This window comes from Rousettus aegyptiacus, unplaced genomic scaffold, assembly GCF_014176215.1.
Source record: "Rousettus aegyptiacus isolate mRouAeg1 unplaced genomic scaffold, mRouAeg1.p scaffold_m13_p_2, whole genome shotgun sequence".
NCBI lineage: Eukaryota > Metazoa > Chordata > Mammalia > Chiroptera > Pteropodidae > Rousettus > Rousettus aegyptiacus.
In genome coordinates, this window is record NW_023416295.1 from 45174052 (window position 1) to 45201648 (window position 27597).

A 27597-nucleotide genomic window follows, 5' to 3' on the forward strand; every position below is an offset into this window, starting at 1 on the left:
TGTTTAAGTGAGCTAAGCTACTATTCGTGTGACATTATTTTGAAAGCTTCCATTCCAGAAACATATTTTTCACCTTGAAGTGAGTTACATTTGAAAGAGTGGAGGAGAGATGCATCTGAGTAAAGAAAGGCCAGTCACTTTAAAGTGGTGAATGTCAGCGCTGGCAGGGCTGGAGGAGGCATTGCTCCGCCCTCAGGCTCCATCAGCCTCCATCAGCAGGGATCTCACACCTTCCGTCAAAGTGCACCCCACGCCTAAGCCCTGCAGTCTTTGTTCTGCTACTAGGGGAGCTCCTTGGAGAAAGGGTTGTCTGTATGCTTTGTTATCTCAGTGCCTAACTTGTCTTTTCAGACATGTTTAATAAATTGTAGGTGAGTAAGTAACTCATGGCCAAGTCCCCTCTTGTTATAGACAATAAAAAGAAAAAGAAAAAAAAAATAGAAAGACAATGACTTTTGATTAAAATCAGGACAGGATAAAAACTCCAATCTTTTGATTTTCATGCCTTGAAAACCTCAGCCAAGAATTTGAATGTAGATACCAAGTATAGAAAATGGGTTGAATATAGTTTGTGGCTCACAATGACTGATTTATATACCTTTTTATGATAATGTTGCACTAAATATTATAATAGTAATGAATTATTATCTTACTCCATGGAGATATCTAGCATGAAAGTCCAGTGATTCAGAGTCTTTGGATACAAATTACAAGTCAGACATTACCTGCGTGGCCTTGCTCAGTTCCTTAGTCTAATCCGTGGATTCTGTTCTGTCATGTGGATGGAATAGTAGCTACTTCTAGGAGTTATAAGGACCAGACAAAATAATACATATAGAGAACAGAGCTCAGGGCCTGCCACATGGTTATCAACATGGCAATAATTTAAACTGTTTCATAGGGATTTGTTAAGCCTCGAATGGATGAGAAAAACATCCCACTACAAAATATATTTAATATATAAATATAAATGTATATCTTTAAACAAATAATTTAATGTCCACATACATTTATATTTTTAAATACTTAAATATGTATAGTATATAAACAAAGGAAAAAATTCTGTAAAAATACAAAATAGTAAGATGATTATCTCTGGGTAGTGAAATTGTTTACCTGTATTTGTGTACGTTTTCTACAATAAGCATAAATAATTTACGTAAAATAAATTTAGTATATTTTAAATATTTACTTTTATTAATCTGGTTTAAAACTCATTTATTTGGGGTAAATTCGAAAATCACTTTCACAATTAAGCTACTGATAATGCCACAGTTATTGGAATTTTCCCCCAAAATGTAGCTAGGGTTTTTATTTTAATTTTGTAGTTATTTATTTATTTTATGTAACACTTACCATGTGCCAGGTGCTGTTCCAAGTGCTTTATAAATATCAACTCAAATAAGAAAAAGCAATAATACCTTCTTTGGGAGAAAAATAGCTAAGTGTGGAGATAAGGCATATCTAGAATGAAAACTTTTAAAAAAAAAATAGTCTAACTTGCATTTTTAAGACCAGGCTAATGAAAACTACAGGGCAAATATAAAATTCCTACATTTTGTTTTATTCAAATATACACACTAGCCACCAAAACGAGGTCATTCTAGCTTAAGTATATTCTGCTAAGAAATTAATAATCATTTTTTAAAATAATTTAGACATGGTTTTATAAGGCATAATTTTACAAGGAAATTATCTAAAACCATGTAAACTATATAACAGGCACGTAACATATATTACTTTCTTTCTAACCAAAATTACCAATTACTCTTCTATAAGTGAAATTTAAGTACATAATTCCAAATGTAATAATAAGATTGAGAATGCGTTCTCATTATCTCCTCAACATACTTTTCTCTGCACACACAAGGTCCCCATAAAGCCAGCAGGCAGGGCTCAGTAGCTGTGGAGGTCACAGAGGGGGCACAGCAGTGGGTAAGACTCAGGCTGGTAGTCAATATGATATACCTCTAGAATCAGTATAATCACCCTGAATAACACAGGAACATCATGGTAATATATGATGGGCTATCATTTTTCCTTGCTGTTCCTCATGTAGCTGTGATGACCATAACTCAACAACAAATTTGTCATAGAACCTTCAAAAGAGGTGGGAGCGGGGTGGGGATGAGTGGGCTTTCATACATCTGTTCTGGAAACATATGGGTTTTTTCCTAATATAAATACAAATATATTCACAACCATATTTGCTTCATATGTAGAAATGGCAATTCTTAAATATCAGTGCTCCAAAGGCACCAAATCTGCTACCCAAATGTTGAGTGATAGAAAGGAGGCCTGGCATATTAAGGCTGAAACCTCTTAGAAGCAGGAAGAATCATTATTAGTCCTCCTGAGTGGGGTGCTACAGAAAAGCCACTGTGGAAGTCAGTAGCCAGAGCCTGACCTGGGAGAGAGTAATTGCGTTCCAACCTGCCCTAATGTTCATTTAGCATCAGAGGATGTATTAGTGTTCAAAGTTTTAAACTACATAAGCATTTTGATCAATGAAACTGCAGAGCCAGCCTTAGTTTTTCTAATTCTCCCTTTCTGACATACCTGGGCTGAGTTCAGGAAGAGCCATGTGTGTGTAATTGTTAATGGCTGCACTGGTAATTATTTTCATATTAAGAAAGAAGAGAGCAGAGAATTATAAAACTATATTTTTCTGGGGGTAAAACAAAGGAAACTTGTCCAACACCATAAAAAGAAAAAAGGCAGAAATTCTTAGGAAAATTTTTTTAGATTTCCTTAGAAATCTCATATACACGTGCTAAGTTCAAAGTTCAAAGACTCCAGGAGTCTGCAAAGGGGTAGGGCTCTGAAAATAGAATAATAATAATATATAGAAAAGGAGCTGAAAAGGTGTTCATATTTCACCCTACTGAACCACCCCCCCAACACACACACACACACACACACTAGCACCGCCACCATCTACCTCATTACTGAAAAGGAAACAAAGATCCAGAAAAGAATCCCAAGTCAGACAGGGAGTTTCAGGTGAGACCCAGAACTAAAGCATGTTTGGCTCTTCCAGGACCCAGCCTGCAGATCTCAGCCCAGTGTTCCTTCTACTACAGTGGGCTACTTCACAGTAGGGAATAGGGAGCCATTGAAAGTTTTTGAGCAAAGAAATGACATGATCATGTCTGTGTTTTAGGAAGATTGATCTGACAGTTCTATCTGTAAACTGGATTAAAAGATCAGGATTAGCAGGACATAGCATTAGTCCAGGGCCATGGGAACAGGAACTAAGGGAACATAATGGAAGGAACAGATGCAAGAAATATTCCAGATCTGCTTCTCTGCATGAAGACAGAGCCAGTTGTATCCCCAGTTCCTAATACTGTGTCTAGTGCTTAAAAAGGACATGGTAACCACTGTTAAGATGAATTAAGAAGTAGAAAAGACAAGAATCAGTGACTGACTGGATAAAACGAAGGGAAGGAGTCAAAATTTACCTCTAAGTTTGTAGATTACAGGGCTGAGTGATTATTGTAGAAATTGGAAGAGAAATTGGTAGTTTGAAGAACAGGGAGAAAGTAAAGTATTGGGAGTCATCCGGGATGAACCTGGAAAGGGCTTCCTGAATCATTAATGTAGGAGTGACCATGAAAGCCCTAAGATGAATGAAAATGCCATCGAATTACAGAAATTGCGAAAGGGCTGGACACATTGGTAGGATTAATCTGTGCACCTGGATATGATTTTTTAGACTCATAGTTCTCTACACATAACTGACTGATAGAACCATGGACTTGAAATTTAGCAAAAACAAGGGACAGATTTTTGGACCCAAACTCAGTATCAGTGTGACATTTTCAAACAGGAAGACCGAAATGTATACTTATAGATGTAGTGAGAAAATTTCATCTTGAACTTTGAACTTGTCCAGAATTTTACAATCAGGAAACTTTTTTTTAAAAGGAAAAGAAAAAGAACACAGTTTTTATTTTAGTATATGTATAAATTTCGAGTCCTGTGGTAAAGAGGTATTTTAATTTTGAAATATATACCAGGTTGTGGGGGAGGGGCATCATAATCTCAGTGATTTGGCCCAATGGCAGAAAAGCCCTGATACTCCCCACCCCCTACACACACACCTCCAGGAGTGGCAGCATCTGACTATATCACATCATCCTTTCTGGAAAAACCTAGGTAGCAGCACTGTATGAGTCAACTGTTGGCCACGGCAACCTCCTCAGAGATATCCTATAGTTTTTGTGCTCTTTCTATCCTCCTGATCAATCAAATAGAGGTCAGACCTTTGTAATGGACATTTTATATTCTGTGGTTACTATTTCTAAAGGTTGGAGAATCCCAGAATCATAAAAATTAAAATTCATAGACTTATATCTGAATATAACCTTAGAGATGAGCTAGTTAAATCTCCTTGAGGGAACTAGGAACCATGTCTGACCTTCCCGCTAAGGACAGAAGGGCTAGGTTTTTGGTCAAGGCTGGTGTTCTAGAATATGAGGCTGAAAGCCTGAGTGTGGATCTGGCCCTCCTGCTGTAGAATATGCAGTCGAGAGACTAGAATGGGGCAAAGAGGCTTGAGAACCACATTCTCACAGTTGTCAGACACAAGAACAGACAGGTTCCAAATAGGAAGTGGGACCCAGAGAAGTGATAGGCAACTGAACAGTCTACAATTGTAGAGAGGTGGGGACAGTGCTTACAGATTCGTGTGTGAGAATTTCTCCCCTCAGTAAATTGGTTCTGTAATAAGTCGTGGCTACTCCCTGAAGAGAGCTATGTCCAACGCTCTCATGGTACTAGAGTTAACTCTCATCCCTGGTAGAAATAAGAGTTTGGGAATAAAGGTAAAAAATACAGTAAGATCTCAAATATTAGCTAAGCATGATGGAACTCTGTTTTTATTATGAAAAATAGTAATATTAATTTGTCAAAAAGAAAATTGAAACTGTCTACTTGTGTTGGGTGTGTATAAAGGTATCTAGCTATCTTTCAGGGTTTTTTTTTTTTATTTGCTCATTGACCTCTCTATCCATGTACATTTTTTAAAAAAGTCATTTACATATTTATTTATTCACTATCTACTCATTGAATATATATTGTTTGCCTAATATGTGGTGGATGCTTGGTATACAGTAGTTTACAAAATTGCATTGAGCTTTTAAAGAATAATTTTAATCTACTACTAAAATGAATTTGGCTCATTTCAGCATTTATTTTTTTTCTTTTCCTAAAAACAATTCTACTTTCATAAAAGAATCATTTCCCTTGAGCTGAAAGTATCTTTTTGGAGGAAAAGCGAGAAAATAAAAAGCCACTTCATCACTGTGTCACTGGCATTTCATGTACATTCATCCTCAAAGTAAGCAAGACTTTATAATCTGTCCCTGAGGAATATTCAAAAGTAATTTGAAAATCACCCTAGCTTATCTTTGCTTCTGACAGGAGTTTGTAATATCTTTATTTTCTCTGTTTAGTTTGCCTTGGATTTCAACATTAGTGCTTACACTTGAATTAAGTCTTCCCAGCCTCTATTCATAACAGCTTCTTTCAACACTTAACTAACCTGTGGATTGTGATGTTACATTAACTTATCTAAATGTGGCCTTCAGTGTAGTCAGCAGGCAGTATTTTCTGCAAAAGGCATTTTCTCCTATCTGAAAAGAGAAGAAAGCTAACTCTCTAGCTTCCTGTGGGCCCAGTCTGTCGTGAATTCCGAGGAGAAAAAGGTTAATTGTTAACAGGCCCATGCATGTGTCACTTAAACCTCGCCACTGGATCCCTTCAGTCTCACACCCTTTCAGCAGTAGCATTTAACACACTGAGACCAGACGGAGTTTTTTATTGCTTTCTTCAATAAGATACAGGGTGAGTTTAAAGAAGGCGATCTTTAAGATTTATCTCTGTGTTCTGGAATAAGAGTTCAATAATTCCTTTAATCCATGTTGTCATCTCCTTTAGCCTTTTGCTTTACTTTAGTCTTTTAACATCTCATCTTATATTAACAGCAATTATAAGAATCCATATACTAATTTAACCTAACAAGAACTCTAGTATGAGCCTAGTATGAGCAAGGCACTGAACCAGGCACTCATACTGCATAATGATACCATCTTTCACAGGCAAATTAACTGTCTTTAATAACTACAATTTATCTACAACTTATCTTTAAAAGATCTTCAAAAATAAATCAAAAGGGTTAATTGGATAAATTTTCCTTAAGAGAAAATTAAAGTATTATAATGTCCCTTAACACTATTTGAAGTGGGCATAAACTTCAAACGTGCCATAGAAATAATTTAAATTTAGTAAACACAATCTGTAGAAGTAAAAGCCAGACTTTTTTTTTCTATTGTAATTTATTTGTTTTTAAAATAAATTTAACATGTTACATTTTGTAAATTTCAGGTGGACAGCATGTTATTTTGAAATATATTGTAACATGATTGCCAGTGAAGAAATATTATCACATTACATCATTATAGTACAATATTATTACCCATATGTATTATAATGTGCATTAGATCTCTGTGGCTTATGTACTACTCTTTGCAAGTATGTAGCCTTAAACACCATCCATCTTATCTCCCCATACTCCACTCTCTGTTAACTATCATTTTACTATTTTTTTTTACAGGTTCAACATTTTTAGATTCCACATATAAGTGATATCATACAGTACTTGTCTTCATCTGACTTATCTCACTTAGCATGATGTGCGCAAGGTCCATCCATGATGTTGTAAATAGCATGATTTCTTCTTTTCTCATGACTGAATAATACTTTGTTGTGTGTATATACCACATCTTTTTAATCCATTCATTCACTAATGGATATTTATAAAAGCTAGACTTTAAATAGAATTTATGGATCCCAAATTACTTCTGGAATCTTTAAAAGTATATCTATATCTATCACTTATCTATCCACCTGTATACTTCTATACTTATTTGTATATAGCTGTAGATATAGTCTTAAATACGTTTAGTTCTTTGTAAGAATTATAATTTGTTTTCTGCTTCCGAAGGCACTACATGGGCACCATTCTTGAATGTTTGGGATTAGCAAAACAATGAAACATTTTTCTGAAATTTCAAAAAATCTTCTATACCTATCATATCTCTAGATAAACATCAAAAGAGATCTGAACATTTCAGCATTTGAAAACAGTATGATTCTTTACCATCCTGTAAGGAAATCAACAGAATCATTTGTCCTTATTTCACAAACTTATCCAAGAACTAGGACCTCTATGCATCATGTGGTTCACCCTCTATCTTCAGAATCATATACTCTGCAACTCAAAGACTTCTTAGAAATACATTAATTCATTATTTCTGAAACTTCCTTCCAAAGACTATTCATGTACTTCAACATGTTAATAGGTATTTGGGGTAAAACAAAAACCTACTGGGGGGAGGGCGTCTTTTTGGTTTTCTCTAAATATATTTGTATGTTTTATTGTTTAAAAATATAAGAAATGAAGAAATCAATCTCAGAGAAAGTGAAGAGAAAGAAGAGAGATGGAGAAAGAAAGATTTTATCAGTCTCAGTGAGATATGGAACTTTAAGAATTAAGAGAAATGTGTGGAGACCATTTTTATAAAGTTTTGTAATATGAGGTGCTTTATATTTCTTTCTTGGTGTCCTTAAGACTCACATTACTTGTCAGGGCAAGAAAAGGAAGAAAGGAGGCAAGAAAGGAAAGAGGGGGGCAGAGAGGAATGGAGGTAGGGAGGGAAGAAGAGAAAAAAGAGAAGGGTGAAGAAAGAGAGAAAGGAATGGTTTTACTTTGTAAAACTTGTGTTCCAAAACTTACCTGACTGTAAACTCTATTCAGAGTATCTATGAGCATTAGTGGTGTACTGATAAGTATTTAACAACCAACTCTCAAGAAAGTGGTGGAAGGGCTGATTTGTAGCACTTACCTATATAAATCCGCCCTCTGTGGCCAATTTTAAATTGCCAACACAACATTCACTGGCTCACAAGTTCTGGCTCCAGCATACCCCTGCTAATGTTTCCTTAGGAAACAGTTTGCTGAGCTGGTATATCTGCTCCTCCTTCCCAGTCCTCTCTCCTACGTACACATTTTAGAGATGAGCAAACTAAGGTCAGAGAGGTTATGTGACTTTTAAAATTACATAGCCAATCAACTTTACTGGTATCTAAACTTTAACTTCTAAACTAAATAATGATTTTAAATTCTCTAACATAAAATTTTAACTGCATGAAATGAAAGTATAGTACCATAGAACCCAATGACAAGGAAGAAGACCCTTACCTCAGAAGTATGAATTGATATCTTTTAGCTGTTTAGCGCCTCTGCCTATAGATGGCATAATGTGCATAATATGTATGTATTATTAATATCTCTTAATAGTAATAAAATATCTGTGTCCATTTATTCATAAATATTTTTAAATCCTTTGTCCAAAGAGGATGCTTGACACTTTAAAATGTTCTGCAGTCATTCATGTCTCATTCAGATCTTGAAATTTCTTAGATCTTGGTTTCAATCTAAGGTTACTCTCTTAAGTCAGAGGAAACACCTTACTTAAAAACAAAGGAAAAATAACTCTCATTTATTTTAATATTTTTGTAGTTTAAACTTTTCCTTTCAAACCATTATGTACCTTATATTTTTTACTTTCCTCATCAAATTTTCAAAAGAAGGATTTGTTGAAATCCATGCTTTTAAAACTTAGAATTGTTTTTTATATATTTATACATTCATATGTATTTATAAATAAGTTCAATTTTGTTTGTGGAAGGTGATGCTAATTCCTTGGGTTCAAGGATAAGAATATAAATTTGCTTATATTGAGAGGCATTATCCTTCATGGTAGAGATGTCTCTGTAATTATTTTAATTAGGTGGATAATATTCCATTGTTTGGATATGCTATTTACTTAATTAACTCCTTCGGTAAGCCCTTCTATAAAAGGATTTTTTTTTTTTTTTACATAAATCCCAGGTTCTCTAACTAGCTTCCACTGATCATGGACAAGTCCCTTAATCTGTTATTAACTTTCTTTCATTATTCATAAAGTATAGTAATCTATACTTTATGTGGGAGTTGGTCTCAACTACAGAGTTTTTTTTTTTTTTTTTTAATTTTTAGGCACAGCAACCCTTGGTTGACCTCACAGATTTCAAGGACCTTGTCAACTTAAAATCCCTTATTTTTTATTTTTTATGCCTACAGCACCTGGTCTTCCTAGGTGGTCTCCCATCCAAGTACTAACCAGGCCTGACCCTGCTTAGCTTCCAAGATCAGAAGAGATTGGGCTTGTTCAGGGTGGCATGGCCGTAGACTCAATTACAGAGATTTTTGAAAACTAATTATTAAGCTGGTGAATTTCACTCTAACTTCTGGCCATTTTACAATATTTTGACTCACCAAAGATTACCGAAAAAAATAACTAGAGTCAAATTTGTTTAAAATTGTTTACATTTGTTAAATTATCTGTAGATTGAAATCATTCAGGTCCTCCTGGTGTCTCTTTGGGTTGGGTACCAAGAATTGACAATAGCAGACAATTGATATCATGTAAATATAATAATGGATTTGTGTTACCACTATATTTACTTAATGAGCAACATCAACAAAACAACAATTTAAAAAACAAAGGTCTTACAAAATTCAATAAGTCACAGATTCCAGATTAAAAGGAAAGAAGAAGCATAATGAAAAAAAGAAGGAATTAGAGGGCAAATAGTTGGAATGCTTTCCTGAGTGCCTCTGGCTGAACCACATTTTACACCTCAAGGAATGAAATACCTAACATTCTTTAATGGTCCCTTCCCTATAATGATGCAGTTCTGATATTTCAGAGATTCTAATGAAATTCTGCAAAATTTTAAAGTTTTTTAACTTGAAATATTTTCCTATTTCCAAATTCTCTGATTGTAAAGTGATTGCTTCCTTTGACAGTGCATATGCTTCATTCAGGAAGACAATTACCTGACAGTTACCTAAGCTCTGCTGGAAAATTCTGAAGAAAACAAGTAACTGCAGGTGCAAAGGAATCCTCCTAGGATTTGTATTTTGTAATACCTATTCATAGCTCCATCCAAGTACACTCAAGTAAGTGTGTCTAGCAGCTTGTGAGTGCAACTTTTTTCTAAGAGATTTCAGTGACAATTCTGAAAATGATATTATTGAAAAAAGAAAAATTGCAATTGATATTTAAATAGGACTTTACTGTTTCTGCAGTATTTTGCCCTCATGTTGTCTCGTTTAATCCTCACAATAACCTCGATAAGTGTGTTATCACCATTTTATGGATAAAGAAGTTGATGTTTCAAGAAGCTGTTTTATCCAGGTCGATGGAAGTCGTCTATCAGAGAAGTTTGGGACTCAAATACCAAATTCTGTGTGCCTTCCACTACACTATATTAACTCCTAGAAATGAACTTGACTCTTGCCCCTACTATTCAACTAATTACTGATGTTAGCCAGTCCCGCAGTCCCGGGCTGTATAACAATTTAATCCTGACGAAGGTCAAATAAATATGTGGTCCCTGCATATATGCAGTAGGGCTTTGACATACAAATCCAGCAGTAATGAAGCCATATAGCAGAGAGTGCTTCCTCTATAACTGAACAATACAAGATGCAAATCCTTATTCCAGTGTTTACTTGGCCAAGTTACCTAACATCTTAGAATCTCAGTTTCCTCATTTGTACAATGGGGATGATGATAGTGCTTACCTTATAGCGTTGCTGTGAGCATTAAAAGGGTTTTAGATACAAAAAGCACTTAACAAATAGCAAGCACTCCATAAATACTAGCTTTACAAAGTTGTCTCAGTTATGTTTTTTTCCTTTTAATCTCTTAACATAAACCTCATCTAAAATTAAAATTTCTTTATTCAACTTAAGGCACACACGGAATGTCCACATAAGGCCTATCACTTGGAGTTTAACTGTTCACTCCTGTCTGCAGAAATCTAAAGGCTACCCCAGGCCACCAATGTAATTATATCCAGGATGCGCACCAAAGGTGAAAATCCTTCCAGAACTGTTTTTCAATCATCATCTCTCCAACTGAGCTGGGCTAGTGACACTAAACCCAGCAATTAAAAGCCTCAAGTTTAGAAATACATTCAGTTTCCCAAGTCCCCAAATGGCAAAGGTTAAGTGAATTATGTGGAGATAATTCAGCAAGGTCCCAAGGGAGGGTCCTGCTAACTTCAGATTGCTGGCTGTTTCAGTCTTATTTTTCCTTCCTAACTGATATACTTCTTGCAGTAGTACTGCTGCCAATGTAAATATCAGGAAAATAAGAAAAGTTGCAGATGGGAAAAATAAAAACCCTTCAATACATTTCTAAGGGGAAGCCACGTGATATGCACATTTAGTGTTTCTGTAACACCGAAGGCTTTTCCTCTAGCTATTTTCAAGAATAATCATGAGTAAATTTACACTCACCTCATACTAAAAATATTTGAGATCTTTACTGTGTTGCTTTGCCACTTAAATTGGAGTGCGTTGCTGGACATCTTACTATGTGAGACCATAATGGGACCCACGACTCTCCTCCAGGCCGAATTAGAACCACCCATTACACCTCGAGTTGTGTGGTAACACCTCCACAGCGTTTCCAATTAACTTTGTAAGTTTTTAATCAGTGACAAATGCATCTTTGTAAATTCAGTTTACCTTTTATTGCAGCACTATAAACCGTCTTGCAGCATTCCGGTGCTCTGTGAACATTTTACTTGCTGCTGACATGAGACAGCTGTTAGACCTACAACAAAGGCTAAGCTTTATGAGTTACCTGAATTAGGATGTAGGTGAAGTAATTAAACCCCAAAGAGAAAGAGGAGGGAAACAGATAGCCCTCCATGATCCACAGGCACCCATACACGAGCAGGAACTCCTGAAGCAACTCCGAAGCTGTAACATGCAAGATTAAAACCCCAGAAACTCTCTTCTTTTATTGTCAGTTTAAACTCACAATATGCTGAAAGAGGTAGATAAGTGAAAAGGTCAAGCACATTTTATTAATAAATCCATACTGATGTTTGTTTTTCTTTTTAATCAGATTCAAATGCATCCTGTTAAAGAGCCATGGGTGATTAGATCATAAATCTGAATGACCTTGAAGATGATGAAGGAAATGCTTCTCTGTAAAGCGATCAGCATGCTGCCAGTTTCATCATTTACACATTTTTACAGGTGCAAGGAAAACATTTAATTTCAAATCACTTGCAAGAAATCACTCAGAATAAAATATGACTTTATAAGATCCCCAGATAATAAAGTAAGTAAGCTAATTGCATTACAAGAAAATATGTATTTTTTTTCTGTCTTTACTCCTAAAATAAGAAAAAGGCAAAAAAACTAGGGGAAGGATTAGTATGAGTGTTTGACCTCAACTATACCTATTCTAGGATTCTAGCTTAGGTTTCGTTTTGAATATTACTAGTGACATATTAATTCATTGCCTCTTGCTGTAAATTATTAACTAATTGTAAGTAATATAGTCATGAGATATATCTTTTGTTACATATTTAATCAAAAGTCTGCATTTTCATAAAGGCAGAAAATTTATGGATGACATTTATGGTTTGTTTTTTTTCTTTAAATACTGAAGAATTCTTTTGTCTTATTTTTAGATTTATCCCTCAACATGAGACATTGGACATTCAAGGTGTAGAACTGTGCCTTGTTATTATCACACTGAAAATACTGTGTTGTAATTTGTCAGTTTTTAGACCTTGGCTTTATTCTAAATTCATTAGTTCATTTATTCATCAAGTTCCTAGGTTAACTAGTGACTAAAGCTATGGCTCCTCTCTTGAATATCAAGGATTACAAATGCAAGAAAAATTTCAGACCAATATAAATTTGTGTTGTTTATTTTAGATGTTTACTTAGACTTTCTATGTCTTTAAAATGTATTTAAAAATCAGCCATGATCTAAAGCTTTTTATCGAACCTGTATATTCATCTCTAAACCATAGGCTTGGCTTTCTTTGACCTTTTCTGAAAGGCATACTCTTTGAATACTGTTTTGATTCTCCTATGTGTATCAAAGATGCTTCTGATAGCCTGTGAATCCTTTATAATGCATTTACAAAATAGAAAATACAGCTTTGATTTCATTACTCCGTTTTTTCTCCATTCTTTATTACATGTATTAAAGAAATGAGAACATGCTTAACAGGTTACTATATAGCTGTTTTAGAAGGTAAGAATTAGACATGAAAAGCACCCTTTTAAATTGTTCTAACTGATCCTTAGTTTCTCACAATTTCTTCTGGGTACCCAGAAAACACTATGGCCAGACATAGGAGTTTTAACAGACAGTATTGAGTGTATGGCCTTTATCCCACAGTATGATCTTTACCCAGTCAAATGGTAACTGACTTGTAGAACAAAAGGTCTCAGTGCTCTGGCATGGCACAATCATTACGTAAGGAGGCTTTCTAGGAGTTACTAAACCACCCCCAGTTCTTGCCCTAACCCTATCAAAACCAACTCAGGGACATTTCCCAAAGGTGTGGAGAGAGAGGTGGCCTTCCAGAACTCAGGATTTCATGATCATTTCCCAAGATGTCAAATGACATCCCAACATGATACCAGCATATGCCTTAAGGATGAAGCAAATCAGTGGTTAGAATCAAAAGCTTTGGAGAAGAACTGTAGTTTAGTGACTAAGCTATAAAAAGCTGCTGCTTAGTGAGAGCTAGAAATATGTAGGCATCGAATTCATCACAACCACCTCACATGAGAAGACAGAGGCTCAGGAATTTGCCTTGAGCTAACAACACATTGGAGTTGGAAATTCATACCTGTGCTGGCTATGAATTCCACATAGCTAAGACCACGCTCTTAACCACTACACCACCTTGCCATCAGACACCAAAATGTCATACTATCTCTGAATCCTTATTCTTTGTAATAGAATTTAAAATCTATGACATATCTTTTGAGTAATAAAGTTTACATCCCAGAAACCCATCCTTACATTGGAATCAAAGGTCCCTCTAAAATAGCAGAGTCTGCCCCATATTATTGGAAAACGTGCCTTTATTTTAGAAAAGTAAATTAATTTTCTCCCCATTGGATAGTTTCCATTTAAACCATCTTACATCTAAAGCCACTTTACCATAATTTATGCTTAGCTTTTTTAATAAAAGGCTTCTAATAATGTCTCTTGCATGAGAACTATTTTATAGTATTGTATATGATATGCAAATTATTTCCATTAAAACAAATCTAAAGATTTGTATATATTCTATATTATTTAATGATGTAAAACTCTAGCTCTTGAAGTAATTAATTAGGGATTATTGGTAATTAGCATTTTGGATCCTGGTCAGGGAATATTTTAAAAATCAATGAACATTGGAGACTTCACTTTCTCCACACCCAAAAGAAAGAAAAAAGATCTAAAACAAATTCCTCGAGTATCATCAGACATTCTCAGCACACTCACATCTGGTATTGTCTGCAACAGCTCAATCAATAAAGAAGAGTAATGTAATAATTGCTGCAACATTTTCTGTAATTTCTCATTGTGGTAGCAACAGCATTTCAATAATATTCAGAGAGACTATTTATGGTGCTTAAGGTAAGAGGTTTCTGCCATCTACAGAATAACAAAAAATTCAGTGCTGATGCTTAACCCTTAATGTGAAGAATTATCAGGGAAAGCAAAGCAGTTAAGCACTTATCTTAAGTTATCAAATACCCTCTTTGCCAACACAATAGTCAGAAGCCTTTGATCCACAGAGCATTCGAATAGGCAAAATAGTACTGGATGGCCACTAATTAATAGAGAACCAGTTGAATTAAGTGTGGTATACCCACGCAATAGACTATGCAACGTAGGAAGCTCACTATGTACTGATATGAAAAATTCTCCAAGATATTTTGTTGAGTGGACAAAGCAAAATACAGAATGATATATAAAGTAGTAGGCTATCTTTTACATATAACAGGAGGAAAATTAAGAATATGCATTTGTATTTACTTCTATATGCATAAGGAAACTCTGAAAGCTATATTTAAAACTAATATTTTTTTAGTAACAACATTTTTACCTGGATGTATGTGTGGTGGGATATGGCAGGGGGAGAGGAGTGGTATTGGGTGGATGGAATGAGTATGAGATGTTTATATATGTACATATAATATAATTTTCGAACACGTGAATGTGTTACTTATGCAACAACTTAAATTAAAAGTCATTTAAGTATGTACTACTATAAACAGAGAACTAGTTAAATAAATATGGTAGGGTCATAGAGTAGAATACTATGTGGCCATAAAACAATAAGGAAGCTCTTTATGTACCGATATAGAAAGATATCTCGGATGTTATTGTGTCTAAAAGAAAATCTTTATGCAGAATAGTGTCCTTAATATGTTACCATTTTTATGGAAGGAGAAATATTTGCTTGCATATGATTAATTAGTTCTGAAATTACATGTAGAAAATGAATTACGGTGGTTGGTTGTGGTATGGCTTGAAGGCAGAAGGGGGACCTGTCATTGAATAGCTTTTTCCTTAACCACACGAATGCATTATCTTTTTATAAAAATTAAATTCAAACTTTAAAATTTTTAAAACAGTATTTAACTTTAATTACTGCTTTGTTCCTAAAGAAATAAAAAAATGAATCTTAGAAATAGAAAAAGAAAACCAAGCTCTAATTATCAAACTACTGATCTAACTACTACCAAACTATTTCTCCGTACTTTTTTCCAACTAGTTTGACTGCAGTGTACTGTCTTTGATTCAAACTTAGCTTAATAAAAGTAACTGGATTCATTTTTTCCCCAGGCATATAAATAAACACCATTTTTGTCTCTCATTCACTCCACCCTCCCACTCCAGGAAGGGAAGACTAAATGGATTGAGACTACATGATTTAAATGTTACCTGGTTCATTATCGCTGTCAAATAATTTATGCATTTTAAGCAGCTGCTTTCTTCTCCTTATGTGTCAATCATGCAAATTAGTAAGACCTCAAAAAATTAATCTACAATAAATCAATTTTTAAACTAAATATTTCACAGACCTACCTTTTCTGTGTAGATTTTAACAGCTGCAAAGCACCCACACTTCCACATTGGCAAATAGTAGATAGATCATGAGTTTATAGTTAAATGCATCTACCTGAAACTTACTGGATTTCATTAACCAATGTCACCATAATAATAAACAAATGAACGAACAAACACATCTGAGGTTTAATCTTGCCCTGCCATTTACAAGCTACATGTCCTTATCATTTAAGCTCTTTGAGCCTCAGTTTTCCTTACCTGTAAAATAGGAATGAGAATGCCTATTCCCAGACCTATCATTTAAATAAGGCATATTAGGGTGTTTAATAGAATGCCCGATATGAGTGGACAATGGTCCTGGTTGGACTTAGATTCCTTCCTTTAGCACCGATATGCCTATATCCTGGGAAACCCCTCAGTTTTGGGCAGATCAGGCTAGCTAGTTATCCTATTTGGTACAAAAGAAACATTCAATGTGAACTAAAATCTTGAGTGCACAGACTATGGAGGGCAGTAGTGTCCATCGTAGATTGTTTTTATGTATTTCGAGGGGCTTCAGTGAGACGAATTCAAAAAATTCAGTTCTACAACTTTTAGGCAATGGAAGCACAAGATAGGTACGGAAAAGTGAGCAGTGACTTGACTCAGGAGCCCGCTGGCCTGTGTTAGTTCTGGTTCTATTGAAGATCAATGGTGTGGCTGGCTTCAGTGCCATTAGGCCCTAGGGTCATCATCTATAAATGAGAAATTTAGACCAGCTCTTTCTTAGCTCTAAAATTCTATTTAGGAATAGTTAGAAATACCCAACCATGTTGAAAAATCTCTGAACACCACCAAGAGGAGGTAGAAGAGCTCAACGTCCACTGTCTTGTCAGTCCCTCCAATGTCATGAGCAATCATCGAGCATTATCTACCATGCGGGGTGCTTTGCTGAGTAGGAACAGGGTGACTAAAACCCAACCCCTATCCTCCACCCACATAGGACCAAGTGAAATTATTTTCACTAACAAGATTCTGACAAGAAGTGGTTTACCAGTGGAGGCTGATGGCTGGGTAAACATTAATGGGCAGTAAATGGCAAGGCACTGAGGGCAGAGGCCACAGTCTGAACAGAGGGGAGAATGCTAGTTGTCTAGAATCCTGCTGCAGACAGATGGCAAAAAGAGGTTACAGGGTTTGGTAAGGGCAGATAATAAATATTCCAAAGAGCTATTCTAGTAGGATTATAGCAATACCACCAACATTGCCAAGTGGGGAAGAAAATGGAGGCCTTGGATAATGAAGAGGAGAAGGGAGATGAGAACCTGAAGTGGAGGCAAAGCAGGGCCAAGGAAAGGTTTCTTTAGAAAAGGGGCAAAATTCGAACATGTGATTAAATACATTACAGATTAGCAGCAGAGAGAACACATGTAGAAAAGTTCACTCTGGGAAGGAGTAAGGAAATTTTTTCTTTTCAGACTTTAGGTACTGGAAGAAAAGAAAACCTTAGAAAAGTTGGGGAAAGGTGGAATTGGAGGAAGGTGGTCAGAAGATACAAACTTCTAGTTTTAAGATAGATAAGTACTAGGGATGTGATGCACAACACGATGACTATGCCTAACACTGCTGTGTGATATATAGGAAAGTTGTTAAGAGAGTAGTATATCCTAGGAGTTCTCACAGGACAAATTTTTTTTTTTTGTATCTATATGAGATGATGGATGTCAACTAAATGTATCGAATCATTATGCTGTACACCTTAAACTTACGCAGCGCTGTATGTCAATTATATCTCAGTAAAACTGGAAAAAATATATATATTTAATCATAATACTACCCCCAAAAAGAAAAACAAAAATAGTTGGTGGAATTTGGTCTTGATGGTCTCAATCAACAGAGTTTAGTTATCAGCTCAATTTGATGAATTGTCTTTATGTTGCTATATCAAGGACAGTGGTGCTCAATTGATGAGATAATTAATTTAATGTTTTGGGTAACCAAAGGTTTGCTGAAGGTTTCAAACAGAAATTGTGCCTTCTTTTGTTTTGGAATTTTGTAAAATCTATTGGTCTACTCTCCTTTCTTGGCAATTAAAGTGTAAAATACCTTTTTTAAAAATATGAATTGTTGGATTTTTTAGTATTCTTAATTAAAATTGTTCATTATAGAAAATATGGAAAATAAAGTATGAGGAGGAAAAATTCTCACAGAGCCCAAAAATTCAAACATTGTTAATATTTGGAGACTAGTATATCCTCTTAATTTTTTTCTAGATATTTTTTATCATATGGAATTATGCAAATAACATGTATCAATTTTTTTGTTCACTTAACAATAGAAAATAGGAATCTTCTGATATTAGTACAATCTCTTACAAGAGTTTTCTTACACTCATTATTTTAATATTGACATTGCATTATGAGACTATGCCATTTCTATTTGGAAATATGGGTTTTTAATTTTTCACTATTATATATAATACAGCAGTTTGCAACTTTATGCATAAAGGGGTTTTCTAATTTATTTAGGATAGTTTTCTTAATTTTTATTTCTTATAAATAAAAATCTTTAACAGCTTCTTATTCAGTATAGTTTACATACCATACCTTTCACCCATTTAAAGCATACAGTTCAATTGTTTTCATATATTCACAGATATGTGCAACTACAGTTCACTTTAGAACTTTTTCATTACCACCAAAAAGAAACCCTGTACTCTTCACTTATCCCCCTTCTTACCCCACATCCTACACCCACCTCCCACCAGTCCTAGGCAACCACTACTCTATTTTCTGTCTATATAGATTTCCCTGTTCTGGACATCTCATATAAATAGAATCATGTAAAATGTGGTCTTTCGTAACTGGCTTCTTTCACTTAGCATAAAATTTTCAAGGTTTATCCATGTTGTAATATGTATCCATACTTTATTCCTTTTTATAGTTGAATAATATTCTTTTGTATGAACATACCATTTTTTATTTATTTGTTTGCCAATTGGTGGACAGTGAGTTGTTTCCACCTTTTTGGCTTTAGTGACTAATGCTGCTGTAAACATATGCTTTCATTTCTGTGTGTGTGTGTGTGTGTGTGTGTGTGTGTGTGTCCTAGAATTAGAATTGCTGGGTCATAGAGCTAGAAACGTAAATTCCTGCTTAAAAGAGCTTGGACACAATTAAGTCTCTTAATAAGTATCTCCAAATTGCTTTTCAAAGGGTGTTAAATCGTTTTAATTCTGTAATTGAAGGATCTTACTATTATCCGCAATCATTTGGGTCTCAGAGCAATGATGACCCAAAGTAGAAGCCTAAGATAGTGTTGTCCAAAAGAAATATAATACAAGTCATATATGTAATTTTAAATTTTCTAGTGGCCACATTTTAAAAACTGATAAAAAATAGGTGAAATTAATTTTAATAATAAATTTTATTGAATGCAATGTATCCAAAACATTCTTTTCAACCTGTAATCAGTATAAATATTATTAATGAGATATCTTATCTTCTTTTGTACTCACATTATTTCCAAAATTTAATATTCATTTTAGTCTTCAGCCCATCTTAATTTGAACTAGTCACATTACAATTGTACAATAGTCACATGTGGCTAGTGGTTAGGAGAGCATAGATCTAGGAGTTTGGCTGACTATATCTTTGGAAAGTGACAGGAAGATACTTTTTAAAACATCTTCAGATTTATTTCCCTTTGGTATCTTCCATTTTAGCTAACTGAAAATTTCTCCTAGATAGAAAATAGTTGACTAAGTACTTAACTGCTTCATGAACTACTTCATATTTACACCTGTCGGGTAACAATGTACAATGTGTGAAAAAAAGGAGGTTTTAAAATACCCACTCTTTTATTCCAGATAACTTGGATGGGCCCTAGAGATGTTTTTGTTTCTGAAGTCTACTGGATTGGGCCGAATGCTACACAACAGGACTAACATTCTCCCAAATTGGTAAATAATTTCCTTTATTGGATTTTTAATGATGAAATAAACAGAAAAGGAAAAAAAGCAAGAAATAGATTTACTGTACTATGCTGGTGAAAATCATGTTTTCTAATTTATTCCTCTCACAATATAAAATATTTGATCTGAGATCCTATATAATCTCAGGACACAACGATCCTTCTCTGTTGTACAGCACCTGCCTGCCATGCATAATTATTTTCCAAAAGCATATCAGGTCAGAGATGAAGCAGAGAATTGGGGAGAGAGTCCTCAGTGGCCTTAGGCAGATTTTTTTTTCCTAGTAGGAATCAGTTAGATAGTTATTACCACCTGGCGCTGCTAATGAGTCTAGTTGGGAAAACAAAGCTGCTAAGCATTCCACAGCAGACTGTGATCTAGGTCTGGGGAGTCTTTAGGGTCTGTTGAGCATCCACAGATACATTTTAAGGTGTTTTGCCTATCATAGAAATTGAACTCATAGTTTTTCAGTTTTAAAAGGAACATGTTGTTTAGGAAGCATTATTAGTTATTGATTCATTCGTGCCTCTATAACCTAAATATTCTACCTATGTTCACAAAGTAATTTTAAAAATTTAAATATATCTTATGCGGTAAAAGAAACTTAACATTTTTGGAGGAAGTAGACCATATCTTCCAAGAACATATTTCTACCACTAATTCAAATGGCCTCTAAGCAACCTAGAACAAGGGACAACAATATAGTGTAGCCATTCAAGGCAGGAAGTCTGATATCAGCGTCCTTCTCCTGAAAACAGGAATAATGAGAACTATTTTAAGGATAAAGTGAGATAATGTATATGTTATACTTAACTGAATGTCCATTGATACTGTCTTTGTTGTGGTTTTAGTTTTGGTTATTATTATTACATACATCTCATATATTCCAAGTTATCACAGCATAGGGAAAAGCAAATGAAAAGCCCAAAGAATAACAAATAATCAAACATCAACAACCACGTGACCCAACTGCTATGTTATATAAGAGGAAAGCATGGCTAATCTATAAGTTGTGAGAATTAGGAAAAAGAGGACTGGAGTGATGGGAAGAGGTGTAGTAGGAAACATTAAAGTAACATATTTACTAGGAAGATGCTTTACTAATACACTCTGCCTATTGCAAATTAATTAATTAATTAATTAATTAATTAATACTTATTGAGTACTAGCTATATGCAAAGCACTGTGCTTAGTATTGGGGTTACAAAGGTTAGATATGTTACCTGCCTTCAATAATTGTAAAGCCTAGCAGAGTGTTGCCTTGATTATCGTATGTACCACATTGTCTTGTAGTCCTTGGCTTGCTTGTTAACCCCGGCCTCTTAATTATGAGCAGAAATGCAGTCTTATTCACATTTCTGCCTCTGCACTGAGCATAGTGCTTGGCTCATAAAAGGTACTAAATGTTTGCTGAAGTGAATTCCTTAGTGTGAAAAAGGGGATCAATCACTATTGGATTTCCAACTGCAGTAAAAAGCTCCTTGAAGGCAAAGACCCACACTTGTAAATTTCTTGATGCCAAGAAAGGTAGATTTTTGATACTAGGTTAGCAGTTATGCCAATATTAAAATTTTGTTATTAAAATGAGAGTTGCTATGTAATATCAAAAGACAGTTATTGCAGTTTCAATTTTCAATAGGTTCCTTTAGTTACAGGTGCATAAAATACATAGTTGTATTACACTGTTATATCTAGTTAAGGGAAATAAAGCAATGATAATATGCTCTCTGGTAAATATATGATTTACCAGTTTGGAAAGCCTTTTATTTTTCACTGAGATACTATAAATAAGCTTTTTGTTGAATCATAAATGCTGGGACTTCGTTATTTATTTTCCATTCAAATAACTTTAGTCTATTCTCCTAAAAATAAGTAATAAAGTTTAGATGTTGAAATATGTTTAAGTGAGGAAAAACGGATTATATAATGTGTGTGTTTTCCAATTCTCATATGGAGGTAATATGGTCAATAAGAGCTATTCATAATACTGTTGCAGTGTATTTGATAAAATTATGTTTTGAAGAGTGCATTCTTTCTGACGTCCTGTGAAGTAAATTGTACATAGTGATATTATTACTGAACTTTGTTAGATTGTGGAAGTTAGTAGCTGATTTCTTTGATAGGATGCATGGAGGCAGGCTATAAATATTCCTAGTTTATTGAAGCTCATTATAATTGGTAGTCTGAAATCAAATGCTAATCTACAGCCTACTCCAAGCATGATAACTTTCCATTAATCTATGATGGGTTTTTATTTCTTAATTATGAGTTAAATGTGTAAACACAAAAGAATTAACAAAATCATCTTGGCACGATGCAATTCTCAGGGCTCCCTCTGTTGGCAGTGAAAAACAACAAAGTTATAGAAAGCTTAAGAATGAGGTTAATATCATTATTACCACACTTCTGCCATTTATAGTAAAGCTAAATTTATTGTTGGATACTTATGCAATAAAACCAAATGTTTTGGTTTACATCTAGCCAGCTTTTCCACTAAAGATTAAGTGATATTTTCGTGGTTGAATTAATTATTCTTTTCATCACAGAAAATTGAACTACTTTTGTATTTAAAATAAATATTTGCCAGAGCTATACAGAGTAATTTATAACATCACTTATCCAAATGATTACAAACAGCTTGCATAAATGGAAACAGAACACTTAGTAGAGACAGTGAAGATTTAGTAGCTACCCAAACTACTTTATCCTCCCCTGTATAATTCCTATATAACATAAATACCCCTCATACCATCCAATAAAACAATTACTTCCTGGGCCATAATATCTCAACACAAATCATAAAAATTCATTAGAAATTGGAAAAAATATACTCAACTTACAACCCCCTAAAACTGAGTACTTGTATATATAGTGCTCTTTTAACTTTGAAAAGTACTTTCACATTTCTTACCACATTTTATCCTAACAACCCTTGAGATAGAGCATTTAACAGGCACTGTAACTGAGGTCAGAGAGGGGCCTTGGGCTCTTCCAATAAGGCCTGAAGGCTTTTCTTCTCAAGAATTATAAATAAAAAGGCATCAAGAAAATAACTTAAATTATCTAGTTTCTTTATTAACCAAGTTGTCTCAAATTTTCTATTTATGTTTATGCTTCACAATACCCTCTTAATGGACCCAAATTCTCTGAGAACTGTATATAATTTTCAAATAAGGGTCCTGGCAATGAATTATAAGAGAGAAAAGAACAGAACTGGTGAGGTAGGGATATTTTTAGTATTATCCACTACATTAGCACATAGAGAGTTGGCTGTGTTCTCATAACTCTGAGTTCCAAGATCATTTGGGTAGTAAGAGTCATGCCATTGTATAGAACCATGGGCTCTAATTGGACCAGCCTCAAGATAAAAACAAATGAATATTCCAGTTCCCAGGAGTCACCCAGGCCCATGAGCAGAGAGTCTTTGGAAACCAAATCACAAACTTAGTTATTTTTTAAATGTGTAATAAGTGAACAGCCTTTTAGCAAAATTTAATGACAGAGTTGAGACCAAAGATTGTAGTCTGACTAACAATTCTCACTGAAACAGGTTTGATGGTTTCAGTTCAGTGCATATCATGAAAGCACTTTGGCACACTTGATAGGATGTTCATGAGGAGGTAATATACAGATCCACAGATTAAATTACTTTTCACCCCAAGAGATATTTATAGGGGCGATCTATCAAGGTTACAAGGAAGAGTAGTGACATGACAGTAAGAATGCTCAACCTAAGCTTATATACTGGAACATAAAGATACCTGCAATTTTATCCTTGTTAAACATTACAGTTGACAACTTTTCATTATAAAATGTTTTGGTACAGAAATCAGTTCTAAAGATTTATACTTGTTTTTCAAGTTGAATAAAAATGCAAAAAATGTATCAATCTATTTTATTGTAGAAGAGATACTACCTACATCTTAAAAGAAGATATATAAAATGACTGTTTCCATAGCAAAAAAAAAAAGTTAATTTATTTTATTATAGAATAGATGCTACTTATATCTTAAAGACCACAAATATGAAATTATTGTTTTCACAGCCATAAAATTCCTTCAACTGTAAAAAATATATAATTTTTCTAAACAGAAATGTTAGCATTTTGCCTCCGAAAAGCCTACCATAAGATCAACTAAATTTCAACTACATTTCAATGTTAGATAATACAGATAGATGAACTTGTCATCTTCTACCCCACAAATTCTCCTTCAAAAGCTCTTAATTGGAATGAAATCCAGTTCACCTGACCTTTACACATCACACACACACACACACACACACACACACACACACACACACACACGTTATTATTTCCTGATCTTGTCAACAATTGAGAAAATAGACCTAAGAATTCTTTCAAAAGTATAGTAATATTTTAACTATATCTCACATACGTGAGTACTTTATTCTTCAGAATGTAACAAGCAAGGAACCAGAAAAAAACCAAACAGGCATTTAAGAAATAAAAATAAATCAGGCTAAAGTTCATTTACTTTATTCATGAGAAAATTCCTTGGCCCTTCTTTTATAATCTGTTTACTCTTTACATACGTTTCAACAAGCTTGGTTACCCTGGAAGAAAATTATTGCTAGAGGTGGGCATACTGACATTAAGAACAGCATTTTATGTATACTGGATACAAATTAAATCACCACTCAGGTCCAGAGAAAAAGTAAATTGTAAAAAACGCACATGCAAAAATCCATCTCTCATCTAGTCTCAATATCAGAGAGCAAAATTGAAATGTACATTTTATAATCTCTAAGGCATAATAAGCTGAAGAGCCTATATTGTCTGCTAACTGGATAAGGAGTGTTTACTCTACCACTTGGCTCAGACTGGCCTGTCACAAACCCAGAGAGAGACTCCTTGAGAAGATTTACACTAGAGAGAAGGGAGGACATGTCTCTTCCTCCATGCCTGAGTGTAAACCTCTGGCTTCAGAGGCTGCCAAGACAAGGGTCCAGCCGAGCTGGGGAGCAGCCAGAGTTAGCAGCCTATGTAACCAGTATTCACTTATCCACGTATGGCCACCTCCACATTTTCCATGGTAGGTTCCTCTGCTCTGCTGGTACTTCAGCTCAGGAAAGCTGTGTCCCTACCTCTCCTGGGCAGCATCCAGCTGGGTGGAAGCAGAGCAAGATTTTCTCCTTTTGATGTTGAGACAGTCTGACAAGAGCAAGAAATGAAGATTCAGGCTTACATATTTGGTGACTTGTTGTCCTTCCAAGTGATAAATCATGGTTAGAACAGAAAGCCATATCAAATACATTCTGCCAATCAAACTTTCAACACTGAATTGAAGTTCCATTTTTCTCTTCATAAATATAACCTTGGTTTGGTGAAGTCATAGTTCCTGTGTTTCTTTGGTTCTCTTCTGAAATGTTGAGACCAACAAAAAGGGGAATATTTACAAAGGCAGTATCATAAGAGAAATTCCTAATTTTGAATGGATATCATTGAGAATCTTTAATCAAACATGTGAAAATCTCTAGTGATTATTTAGAGAATCTCAAAGTGATTATTTGAGACCAGGTTCTCAACCTTCTTAGGTGTGAGTGTCCCTTGTTGAAAGTCCTTGAAATTTTAGTATCTGCTGATTAAGAAGCTACGTAGTGTTGACAAGCTATTGCCAGGTTAACAATTCATTTAATTTTAATTAACTTGCATTTAATCAATCATAATATCTACCTATATTTGGAAAGTAGCACTACAGTTCATATATGTGGGAGGCACAAATTCAGAATCCATTCACACACCCTTTACAGTAGCTCCAAAAGCTCGTAGAAACTAAGATCTATTGATTGAAAATTACCTTTTCAGAATAACCAAATTTATGAGAATAATGTGTAACTGAACAAAATTCTGACCATTTTGAATGTGAGCATGTTTTAATTTGGCAGGAATCTGAAAACAGATCAAATTGAGTGCTTACCCTTTTTTTTTTTTTTAGATCAAGTTCATTTTGAATATGAATGGAAAAAGAAACTAAAAAAAAAGCTTGACTGGCATTGAGACAAAAGAGGCTTTACACTTAAACGTAGGAAGGGATGTCAATAAAAACTAATCCTTGTATGAAAAAAATGTTTGCTTTTCCCTTTTTCTCTTTAATTCTAGAAAAAAAAGTAGGAAAAGGCAGAGACGCACAAGATGATTAGGTCATAGGACCGTGTAGTGGCTAAGTGCAGGTTTTCAGAGCCTGATAACCTGGATTTGACAGCAGGCTGTAGCCCTAAGCAACTATAGGATCTTCAGTTTCTTCACACCAATTTTTCATGTGTGTAATAGGAAGTTTTCATGTGCCTATATTAGCGAATGGTGATAAGGATTGAATAACATAATTGTAAAGTGCTGGTGCACAGTAAGAGCTCAAAAAATAGTAACCATTATTATTATTATTAGTGAACTATATTCTAGTGTGGTGTATTTTTTGAAAACTAATATTTTTAATATATGTATCGAAAGGACAAATTGCAGAGAGACCTAAAGGTAGATCTCCAAAATGCAAAGAGAGTGCAAGTAGGTAGACATCTTCACTCTCCTTAAGTAAATTCCAAGAGATGAGAGAGGAGAAGGAATTTTTATCACTGTTTATTTTGTGTTTGGGCTCTCTGCTGAGGCAAGAAGTACTAAATGGTCTAAAGCCAGGTTTCCACGTTTAAATAGGCATTATGTACCCACTGATAGGTTTTAAGATTGCTTCTTGTCAAAAAGGATCTTGGATGGGCACAAATGCTGACACTGTGTTTTTTTTCTTTACTAGAACATTAATTCCTTTCCACCATTCCTTCAAAAAGACAGTTGATAAAAAATACCTATCGCAAATTTGTTGTGGCTTTAGGTTGCAAAACTGAATTTCACTGCTCATTCTCATGTAACTCTGAATACCTTGCATTTCTTTTACCTTGACAATAAATAGGTATAAAGATCTATTCTTGTTTGGCAGCGCGGGTGCAGTGGGAAGAATCTCAACTTAAAATTTTCTTTTTCCTTGAAATATATTAAAACACTTAGGAGCCAAACATTTAGCTTCACTTGAAATAAAGATTGTAACACCAAGAAAGTGTCTCTGGCCCTTCAGGGATTTTTTTGAAGTCTGCAGAAAATCATTCTGATAGTACCTGAAGGATCAGGAGGGGATAGTTCAATTACAATTGGGAAGTCTGCAAAGAAGATCTGCACATAATTCTCACAGTGCTCATTACCTCTGGCTCTCTGCCTTAGCAACTGCCATGTACTACATCAAGCGTGTAAATGTTCTATGCAGAAGGCTTTTTGTCGCAGCTTTTGGGCCCCTGGGGCCCAGACAAGGCTAAGGGAAAGTTATCGTAGGACATTCGGGAACCAGTTCCCTACTTTTCAAAATATTGAAGTGTTAACCATCAAATGTGTGATGAATAAAAATATCTAGATAAACTACAATTAGTTTGTTAAATCATACAACAATTCTGTGAAAAAGATAAATACAGTTGCCATCTTCATTTGAGTTTGTTTGGTGGGTTGTTTTCCAGAATTAGGTCACCCATCAAGATGCGGCCCATGTGTCCTAATCCCTCTAATCTGTTGTGCTTTCCTGAAGTCATATAAGGTCTGGGCTTTGTTCTATCAAATTCTTTTTCCTGTTCCTCTCT

At 34.7% G+C, this 27597-nt stretch overlaps 1 long non-coding RNA gene and 1 other non-coding gene across 4 annotated transcripts in view; one reads left to right on the forward strand and one right to left on the reverse strand.

Moving 5' to 3' along the window:
- Positions 1-5780: 5780 nt before the first annotated feature.
- LOC118613848 overlaps positions 5781-27597 on the forward strand; it is a 28615-nt gene continuing 6798 nt past the window's right edge. The window contains exons 1-5 of one of the 3 annotated variants that reach the window (XR_004955964.1): positions 5781-5850; positions 9920-10072; positions 10871-10991; positions 12036-12254; positions 19858-19950. This is a non-coding gene — a long non-coding RNA (uncharacterized LOC118613848). Of the gene's footprint in view, positions 5851-9919; positions 10073-10870; positions 10992-12035; positions 12255-19857; positions 19951-25919; positions 26051-27597 lie in introns of those variants that run through there. The other 2 variants (XR_004955963.1, XR_004955962.1) reach the window with 2 other exon arrangements.
- Positions 9182-9300, reverse strand: LOC118613878. The gene has a single exon (XR_004956008.1). It is a non-coding gene; the product is annotated as a 5S ribosomal RNA (ribosomal RNA).